Raw genomic sequence first — 10,000 nt, 5'->3', positions numbered from 1 at the left:
TTTCCCCCTCTCCCAACCAGGGGGCCTGGGGAGCCTCCTCCTGCGGGGATGGGGAACCAGGGGCCTGGGGAACATTTTCAACACTTTGGGGCATTTTTAAACACTTTGGTCTTTTTCCCCCCTCTCCCAACCAGGGGGCCTGGGGAGCCTCCTCCTGCGGGGATGGGGAACCAGGGGCCTGGGGAACATTTTCAACACTTTGGGGCATTTTTAAACACTTTGCTCTTTTTCCCCCTCTCCCAACCAGGGGGCCTGGGGAGCCTCCTCCTGCGGGGATGGGGAACCAGGGGCCTGGGGAACATTTTCAACACTTTGGGGCATTTTTAAACACTTTGCTCTTTTTCCCCCTCTCCCAACCAGGGGGCCTGGGGAGCCTCCTCCTGCGGGGATGGGGAACCAGGGGCCTGGGGAACATTTTCAACACTTTGGGGCATTTTTAAACACTTTGGTCTTTTTCCCCCTCTCCCAACCAGGGGGCCTGGGGAGCCTCCTCCCGCGGGCATGGAGAACCAGGGGGCCTGGGGAGCCTCCTCCTGCGGTGATGGAGAACCAGGGGCCTGGGGAGCCTCCTCCTGCGGGGATGGGGAACCAGGGGGCCTGGGGAGCCTCCTCCTGCGGGCATGGAGAACCAGGGGGCCTGGGGAGCCTCCTCCTGCGGGGATGGGGAACCAGGGGGCCTGGGGAGCCTCCTCCTGCGGGGATGGAGAACCAGGGGGCCTGGGGAGCCTCCTCCTGCGGTCATGGAGAACCAGGGGGCCTGGGGAGCCTCCTCCTGCGGGCATGGAGAACCAGGGGCCTGGGGAGCCTCCTCCTGCGGGGATGGAGAACCAGGGGGCCTGGGGAGCCTCCTCCTGCGGGCATGGAGAACCAGGGGGCCTGGGGAGCCTCCTCCTGCGGGCATGGAGAACCAGGGGGCCTGGGGAGCCTCCTCCTGCGGGCATGGAGAACCAGGGGGCCTGGGGAGCCTCCTCCTGCGGGGATGGGGAACCAGGGGCCTGGGGAGCCTCCTCCTGCGGGGATGGAGAACCAAGGGGCCTGGGGAGCCTCCTCCTGCGGGCATGGAGAACATGGGGGCCTGGGGAGCCTCCTCCTGCGGGCATGGAGAACCAGGGGCCTGGGGAGCCTCCTCCTGCGGGGATGGAGAACCAGGGGGCCTGGGGAGCCTCCTCCTGCGGGGATGGAGAACCAGGGGGCCTGGGGAGCCTCCTCCTGCGGGGATGGAGAACCAGGGGGCCTGGGGAGCCTCCTACTGCGGGGATGGAGAACCAGGGGCCTGGGGAGCCTCCTCCTGCGGGGATGGAGAACCAGGGGGCCTGGGGAGCCTCCTCCTGCGGGGATGGAGAACCAGGGGGCCTGGGGAGCCTCCTCCTGCGGGGATGGAGAACCAGGGGCCTGGGGAGCCTCCTCCTGCGGGCATGGAGAACCAGGGGGCCTGGGGAGCCTCCTCCTGCGGGGATGGGGAACCAGGGGGCCTGGGGAGCCTCCTCCTGCACCAGGGGGCCTGGGGAGCCTCCTCCTGCGGGGATGGGGAACCAGGGGGCCTGGGGAGCCTCCTCCTGCGGTGATGGGGAACCATGGGGCCTGGGGAGCCTCCTCCTGCGGGGATGGGGAACCAGGGGGCCTGGGGAGCCTCCTCCTGCGGGGATGGGGAACCAGGGGCCTGGGGAGCCTCCTCCTGCGGTGATGGGGAACCATGGGGCCTGGGGAGCCTCCTCCTGCGGGGATGGGGAACCAGGGGGCCTGGGGAGCCTCCTCCTGCGGGGATGGGGAACCAGGGGCCTGGGGAGCCTCCTCCTGCACCAGGGGGCCTGGGGAGCCTCCTCCTGCGGGGATGGGGAACCAGGGGGCCTGGGGAGCCTCCTCCTGCGGGGATGGGGAACCAGGGGCCTGGGGAACATTTTCAACACTTTGGGGCATTTCACAAGCGCTTCCCTCGCTTACGGCCACACCACCCTGAATGAGCCCGATCTCGTCTGATCTCGGAAGCCAAGCAGGGTCGGGCCCAGTTAGTACTTGGATGGGAGACCGCCTGGGAATACTGGGTGCTGTAAGCATTTTTTTTTGCCATTATTTGTGGGTAGAAAAGTGAGAAAAGTGACCTAAAATAGAACCGGGACTAGCAGGCAGTTCCCCCCACCAGGCGGCGGCATTTGGGGCATTATTTGTGGGTCAGAAAGTGAGAAAAGTGACCTAAAATAGAACCGGGACTAGGCGGCAGTTCCCCCCACCAGGCGGCGGCATTTGGGGCATTATTTGTGGGTAAGAAAGTGAGAAAAGTGACCTAAAATAGAACCGGGACTAGGCGGCAGTTCCCCCCACCAGGCGGCGGCATTTGGGGCATTATTTGTGGGTCAGAAAGTGAGAAAAGTGACCTAAAATAGAACCGGGACTAGGCGGCAGTTCCCCCCACCAGGCGGCGGCATTTGGGGCATTATTTGTGGGTCAGAAAGTGAGAAAAGTGACCTAAAATAGAACCGGGACTAGGCGGCAGTTCCCCCCACCAGGCGGCGGCATTTGGGGCATTATTTGTGGGTAAGAAAGTGAGAAAAGTGACCTAAAATAGAACCGGGACTAGGCGGCAGTTCCCCCCACCAGGCGGCGGCATTTGGGGCATTATTTGTGGGTAAGAAAGTGAGAAAAGTGACCTAAAATAGAACCGGGACTAGGCGGCAGTTCCCCCCACCAGGCGGCGGCATTTGGGGCATTATTTGTGGGTCAGAAAGTGAGAAAAGTGACCTAAAATAGAACCGGGACTAGGCGGCAGTTCCCCCCACCAGGCGGCGGCATTTGGGGCATTATTTGTGGGTCAGAAAGTGAGAAAAGTGACCTAAAATAGAACCGGGACTAGGCGGCAGTTCCCCCCACCAGGCGGCGGCATTTGGGGCATTATTTGTGGGTCAGAAAGTGAGAAAAGTGACCTAAAATAGAACCGGGACTAGGCGGCAGTTCCCCCCACCAGGCGGCGGCATTTGGGGCATTATTTGTGGGTCAGAAAGTGAGAAAAGTGACCTAAAATAGAACCGGGACTAGGCGGCAGTTCCCCCCACCAGGCGGCGGCATTTGGGGCATTATTTGTGGGTCAGAAAGTGAGAAAAGTGACCTAAAATAGAACCGGGACTAGGCGGCAGTTCCCCCCACCAGGCGGCGGCATTTGGGGCATTATTTGTGGGTAAGAAAGTGAGAAAAGTGACCTAAAATAGAACCGGGACTAGGCGGCAGTTCCCCCCACCAGGCGGCGGCATTTGGGGCATTATTTGTGGGTAAGAAAGTGAGAAAAGTGACCTAAAATAGAACCGGGACTAGGCGGCAGTTCCCCCCACCAGGCGGCGGCATTTGGGGCATTATTTGTGGGTCAGAAAGTGAGAAAAGTGACCTAAAATAGAACCGGGACTAGGCGGCAGTTCCCCCCACCAGGCGGCGGCATTTGGGGCATTATTTGTGGGTCAGAAAGTGAGAAAAGTGACCTAAAATAGAACCGGGACTAGGCGGCAGTTCCCCCCACCAGGCGGCGGCATTTGGGGCATTATTTGTGGGTCAGAAAGTGAGAAAAGTGACCTAAAATAGAACCGGGACTAGGCGGCAGTTCCCCCCACCAGGCGGCGGCATTTGGGGCATTATTTGTGGGTAAGAAAGTGAGAAAAGTGACCTAAAATAGAACCGGGACTAGGCGGCAGTTCCCCCCACCAGGCGGCGGCATTTGGGGCATTATTTGTGGGTCAGAAAGTGAGAAAAGTGACCTAAAATAGAACCGGGACTAGGCGGCAGTTCCCCCACCAGATGGCGGCATTTGGGGACCCGTAGTGTGGGCAGAAAACTCACCAAAGTGACTTAAAATAGAACCGGTGCAGGCGGCATGTTCCCCCACCAGATGGCGGCATTTGGGGACCCGTAGTGTGGGTAGAAAACTCACCAAAGTGACTTAAAATAGAACCGGTGCAGGCGGCATGTTCCCCCACCAGATGGCGGCATTTGGGGACCCGTAGTGTGGGTAGAAAACTCACCAAAGTGACTTAAAATAGAACCGGTGCAGGCGGCATGTTCCCCCACCAGATGGCGGCATTTGGGGAGCCGTAGTGTGGGCAGAAAACTCACCAAAGTGACTTAAAATAGAACCGGTGCAGGCGGCATGTTCCCCCACCAGATGGCGGCATTTGGGGACCCGTAGTGTGGGCAGAAAACTCACCAAAGTGACTTAAAATAGAACCGGTGCAGGCGGCATGTTCCCCCACCAGATGGCGGCATTTGGGGACCCGTAGTGTGGGCAGAAAACTCACCAAAGTGACTTAAAATAGAACCGGTGCAGGCGGCATGTTCCCCCACCAGATGGCGGCATTTGGGGACCCGTAGTGTGGGCAGAAAACTCACCAAAGTGACTTAAAATAGAACCGGTGCAGGCGGCATGTTCCCCCACCAGATGGCGGCATTTGGGGACCTGCAGTGTGGGTAGAAAACTCACCAAAGTGTCCTAAAATAGAACCGGGACCAGGGGGCCTCTTCCCCCACCAGGTGGCGGGCTTGGGGGGCTTGGTTTCCGGGTAGAAAACTCACCAAAGTGTCCTAAAATAGAACCGGGACCAGGGGGCATGTTCCCCCACCAGGCGGCGGGCTTGGGGGGCTTGGTTTGCGGGTAGAAAACTCACCAAAGTGTCCTAAAATAGAACCAGGACCAGGGGGCATGTTCCCCCACCAGGCGGCGGGCTTGGGGGGCTTGGTTTGCGGGTAGAAAACTCACCAAAGTGTCCTAAAATAGAACCGGGACCAGGGGGCCTCTTCCCCCACCAGGCGGCGGGCTTGGGGGGCTTGGTTTGCGGGTAGAAAACTCACCAAAGTGACCTAAAATAGAACCGGGCTAGGCGGCATGTTCCCCCACCAGGCGGCGGGCTTGGGGGGCTTGGTTTGCGGGTAGAAAACTCACCAAAGTGTCCTAAAATAGAACCGGGACCAGGGGGCATGTTCCCCCACCAGGCGGCGGGCTTGGGGGGCTTGGTTTGCGGGTAGAAAACTCACCAAAGTGTCCTAAAATAGAACCGGGACCAGGGGGCATCTTCCCCCACCAGGCGGCGGGCTTGGGGGGCTTGGTTTGCGGGTAGAAAACTCACCAAAGTGTCCTAAAATAGAACCGGGACCAGGGGGCATGTTCCCCCACCAGGCGGCGGGCTTGGGGGGCTTGGTTTGCGGGTAGAAAACTCACCAAAGTGTCCTAAAATAGAACCAGGACCAGGGGGCATGTTCCCCCACCAGGCGGCGGGCTTGGGGGGCTTGGTTTGCGGGTAGAAAACTCACCAAAGTATCGGCAAAATAGAACCAGGGAAGGGGGGGATGTCGGTCACAAGGTGCCCGAGTCAGAGAACCAGGAAAACGGACATAAATCCAGAAAACCTCGGTGTCTGACTGCTCCTCAAAAAGTGGTCTTTTTGATGTCACGAGCGCAACCACCTAGAGGTTAATGGGGAGGGATGGTGTGAGCGCAAACGGATTTTTCCTAAGTGTGACTGCTCCTCAAAAAGTGGTCTTTTTGATGTCACGAGCGCAACCACCTAGAGGTTAATGGGGAGGGATGGTGTGAGCGCAAACGGATTTTTCCCAAGTGTGACTGCTCCTCAAAAAGTGGTCTTTTTGATGTCACGAGCGCAACCACCTAGAGGTTAATAGGGAGCGAGTACAACAGGGGAGGGAGTGAATGGGCTCGGACTGTGGCCGAGCCTGGTGCCTCAAAATCGGACAAGGTTGGACTGGAAGCCTGCTGAGAACTCTGGTTCTTTTGCCAGACGAAACGAATTTTTTCCGAGTGTGACTGCTCTGCAAAAAGTGGTCTTTTTGATGTCACGAGCGCAACCACCTAGAGGTTAATGGGGAGGGAGTGGAAAAAACGACAAAGTGTTGAGCTCCGGACCGGGATGGCGGGCGACTCGAGCGGTCATGCCCGACTTTGAGACACTTTGTCGCGGTCATGCGAGCGACCTCCACTGCTCCCCGGAGGTGCCCCGGACCGGGTTGGCGGGTGACTCGAGCGGTCGTGCCCGACTTTGAGACACTTTGTCGCGGTCATGCGGGCGTCCTCCGCCGGTCCCCGGAGGTGCCCCGGACCGGGTTGGCGGGTGACTCGAGCGGTCATGCCCGACTTTGAGACACTTTGTCGCGGTCATGCGGGCGTCCTCCGCCGGTCCCCGGAGGTGCCCCGGACCGGGTTGGCGGGTGACTCGAGCGGTCGTGCCCGACTTTGAGACACTTTGTCGCGGTCATGCGGGCGTCCTCCGCCGGTCCCCGGAGGTGCCCCGGACCGGGTTGGCGGGTGACTCGAGCGGTCGTGCCCGACTTTGAGACACTTTGTCGCGGTCATGCGGGCGTCCTCCGCCGGTCCCCGGAGGTGCCCCGGACCGGGTTGGCGGGTGACTCGAGCGGTCATGCCCGACTTTGAGACACTTTGTCGCGGTCATGCGGGCCTCCTCCGCCGGTCCCTGGAGGTGCCCCGGACCGGGTTGGCGGGTGACTCGAACGGTCATGCCCGACTTTGAGACACTTTGTCGCGGTCATGCGGGCGTCCTCCGCCGGTCCCTGGAGGTGCCCCGGACCGGGTTGGCGGGTGACTCGAGCGGTCGTGCCCGACTTTGAGACACTTTGTCGCGGTCATGCGAGCGACCTCCGCCGGTCCCCGGAGGTTCCCCGGACCGGGTTGGCGGGTGACTCGAACGGTCGTGCCCGACTTTGAGACACTTTGTCGCGGTCATGCGGGCGTCCTCCGCCGGTCCCTGGAGGTGCCCCGGACCGGGTTGGCGGGTGACTCGAGCGGTCGTGCCCGACTTTGAGACACTTTGTCGCGGTCATGCGGGCGTCCTCCGCCGGTCCCTGGAGGTGCCCCGGACCGGGTTGGCGGGTGACTCGAGCGGTCATGCCCGACTTTGAGACACTTTGTCGCGGTCATGCGGGCGTCCTCCGCCGGTCCCTGGAGGTGCCCCGGAAAGGGTTGGCGGGTGACTCGAGCGGTCATGCCCGACTTTGAGACACTTTGTCGCGGTCATGCGGGCGTCCTCCGCCGGTCCCTGGAGGTGCCCCGGACCGGGTTGGCGGGTGACTCGAGCGGTCGTGCCCGACTTTGAGACACTTTGTCGCGGTCATGCGGGCGTCCTCCGCCGGTCCCTGGAGGTGCCCCGGACCGGGTTGGCGGGTGACTCGAGCGGTCATGCCCGACTTTGAGACACTTTGCCGCGGTCATGCGGGCGACCTCCGCCGGTCCCTGGAGGTGCCCCGGACCGGGTTGGCGGGTGACTCGAGCGGTCGTGCCCGACTTTGAGACACTTTGCCGCGGTCATGCGGGCGACCTCCGCCGGTCCCTGGATGGCGGGCTCCAGTGAGGTCGGCGGGGGAAGGCTCGGGCTGAGGCCGACTTCGGTGCCTCAAAGTCGGACAAGGTTGGATTGGAAGTCCGCTGTGTTGAGGACCAGTGGCATTCGGCGGTGGAACGCTCAGAACTTGGCCGACATCGGTGCCTCAACGTCGGACAAGGTTGGAGTGGATGACCGCTGATAACTCTGGTTCTTTTGCCAGACGAAAGAAATTTTTCCCGAGTGTGACTGCTCTGAAAAAAGTGGTCTTTTTGATGTCACGAGCGCAACCACCTAGAGGTTAATAGGGAGGCACCATAACAGGAGAGGGAGTGAAAAGGCTCGGAGGGTGGCCGAGCCTGGTGCCTCAAAATCGGACAAGGTTGGAGTGGATGACCGCTGAAAACTCTGGTTCTTTTGCCAGACGAAAGAAATTTTTCCCGAGTGTGACTGCTCTGAAAAAAGTGGTCTTTTTGATGTCACGAGCGCAACCACCTAGAGGTTAATAGGGAGGCACCATAACAGGAGAGGGAGTGAAAAGGCTCGGACGGTGGCCGAGCCTGGTGCCTCAAAATCGGACAAGGTTGGAGTGGATGACCGCTGAAAACTCTGGTTCTTTTGCCAGACGAAAGAAATTTTTCCCGAGTGTGACTGCTCTGAAAAAAGTGGTCTTTTTGATGTCACGAGCGCAACCACCTAGAGGTTAATAGGGAGGCACCATAACAGGAGAGGGAGTGAAAAGGCTCGGAGGGTGGCCGAGCCTGGTGCCTCAAAATCGGACAAGGTTGGAGTGGATGACCGCTGAAAACTCTGGTTCTTTTGCCAGACGAAATAAATTTTTCCCGAGTGTGACTGCTCTGCAAAAAGTGGTCTTTTTGATGTCACGAGCGCAACCACCTAGAGGTTAATAGGGAGGCACCATAACAGGAGAGGGAGTGAAAAGGCTCGGAGGGTGGCCGAGCCTGGTGCCTCAAAATCGGACAAGGTTGGAGTGGATGACCGCTGAAAACTCTGGTTCTTTTGCCAGACGAAATAAATTTTTTCCGAGTGTGACTGCTCCTCAAAAAGTGGTCTTTTTGATGTCACGAGCGCAACCACCTAGAGGTTAATAGGGAGGCACCATAACAGGAGAGGGAGTGAAAAGGCTCGGAGGGTGGCCGAGCCTGGTGCCTCAAAGTCGGACAAGGTTGGAGTGGATGACCGCTGAAAACTCTGGTTCTTTTGCCAGACGAAAGAAATTTTTTCCGAGTGTGACTGCTCTGCAAAAAGTGGTCTTTTTGATGTCACGAGCGCAACCACCTAGAGGTTAATAGGGAGGCACCATAACAGGAGAGGGAGTGAAAAGGCTCGGAGGGTGGCCGAGCCTGGTGCCTCAAAATCGGACAAGGTTGGAGTGGATGACCGCTGAAAACTCTGGTTCTTTTGCCTGACGAAAGAAATTTTTTCCGAGTGTGACTGCTCTGCAAAAAGTGGTCTTTTTGATGTCACGAGCGCAACCACCTAGAGGTTAATAGGGAGGCACCATAACAGGAGAGGGAGTGAAAAGGCTCGGAGGGTGGCCGAGCCTGGTGCCTCAAAATCGGACAAGGTTGGAGTGGATGACCGCTGAAAACTCTGGTTCTTTTGCCAGACGAAATACATTTTTTCCGAGTGTGACTGCTCTGCAAAAAGTGGTCTTTTTGATGTCACGAGCGCAACCACCTAGAGGTTAATAGGGAGGCACCATAACAGGAGAGGGAGTGAAAAGGCTCGGAGGGTGGCCGAGCCTGGTGCCTCAAAGTCGGACAAGGTTGGAGTGGATGACCGCTGAGAACTCTGGTTCTTTTGCCTGACGAAAGAAATTTTTTCCGAGTGTGACTGCTCTGCAAAAAGTGGTCTTTTTGATGTCACGAGCGCAACCACCTAGAGGTTAATAGGGAGGCACCATAACAGGAGAGGGAGTGAAAAGGCTCGGAGGGTGGCCGAGCCTGGTGCCTCAAAGTCGGACAAGGTTGGAGTGGATGGCCGCGGAGAACTCTGGTTCTTTTGCCTGACGAAAGAAATTTTTTCCGAGTGTGACTGCTCTGCAAAAAGTGGTCTTTTTGATGTCACGAGCGCAACCACCTAGAGGTTAATAGGGAGGCACCATAACAGGAGAGGGAAGGAAAAGGCTCGGAGGGTGGCCGAGCCTGGTGCCTCAAAGTCGGACAAGGTTGGAGTGGATGGCCGCGGAGAACTCTGGTTCTTTTGCCTGACGAAAGAAATTTTTTCCGAGTGTGACTGCTCCTCAAAAAGTGGTCTTTTTGATGTCACGAGCGCAACCACCTAGAGGTTAATAGGGAGGCACCATAACAGGAGAGGGAGTGAAAAGGCTCGGAGGGTGGCCGAGCCTGGTGCCTCAAAGTCGGACAAGGTTGGAGTGGATGGCCGCGGAGAACTCTGGTTCTTTTGCCTGACGAAAGAAATTTTTTCCGAGTGTGACTGCTCCTCAAAAAGTGGTCTTTTTGATGTCACGAGCGCAACCACCTAGAGGTTAATAGGGAGGCACCATAACAGGAGAGGGAGCGAAAAGGCTCGGAGGGTGGCCGAGCCTGGTGCCTCAAAGTCGGACAAGGTTGGAGTGGATGGCCGCGGAGAACTCTGGTTCTTTTGCCTGACGAAAGAAATTTTTTCCGAGTGTGACTGCTCCTCAAAAAGTG

At 58.6% G+C, this 10,000-nt stretch overlaps 1 non-coding gene across 1 annotated transcript; it reads left to right on the top strand.

Annotated features, from left to right (window-relative positions):
• The first annotated feature begins 1,935 nt into the window (after positions 1-1,935).
• Positions 1,936-2,054, top strand: LOC148058264 (5S ribosomal RNA). Its single transcript, XR_015710025.1, has one exon. It is a non-coding gene; the product is annotated as a 5S ribosomal RNA (ribosomal RNA).
• Positions 2,055-10,000: the final 7,946 nt, after the last annotated feature.

This window comes from Callionymus lyra, unplaced genomic scaffold (genome assembly GCF_982586985.1).
Source record: "Callionymus lyra unplaced genomic scaffold, fCalLyr1.hap1.1 HAP1_SCAFFOLD_126, whole genome shotgun sequence".
Classification (NCBI taxonomy): Eukaryota; Metazoa; Chordata; class Actinopteri; order Syngnathiformes; family Callionymidae; genus Callionymus; species Callionymus lyra.
Note: the sequence above shows the minus strand (reverse complement) of the source record. Positions and strands in the feature narration are given on the sequence as shown.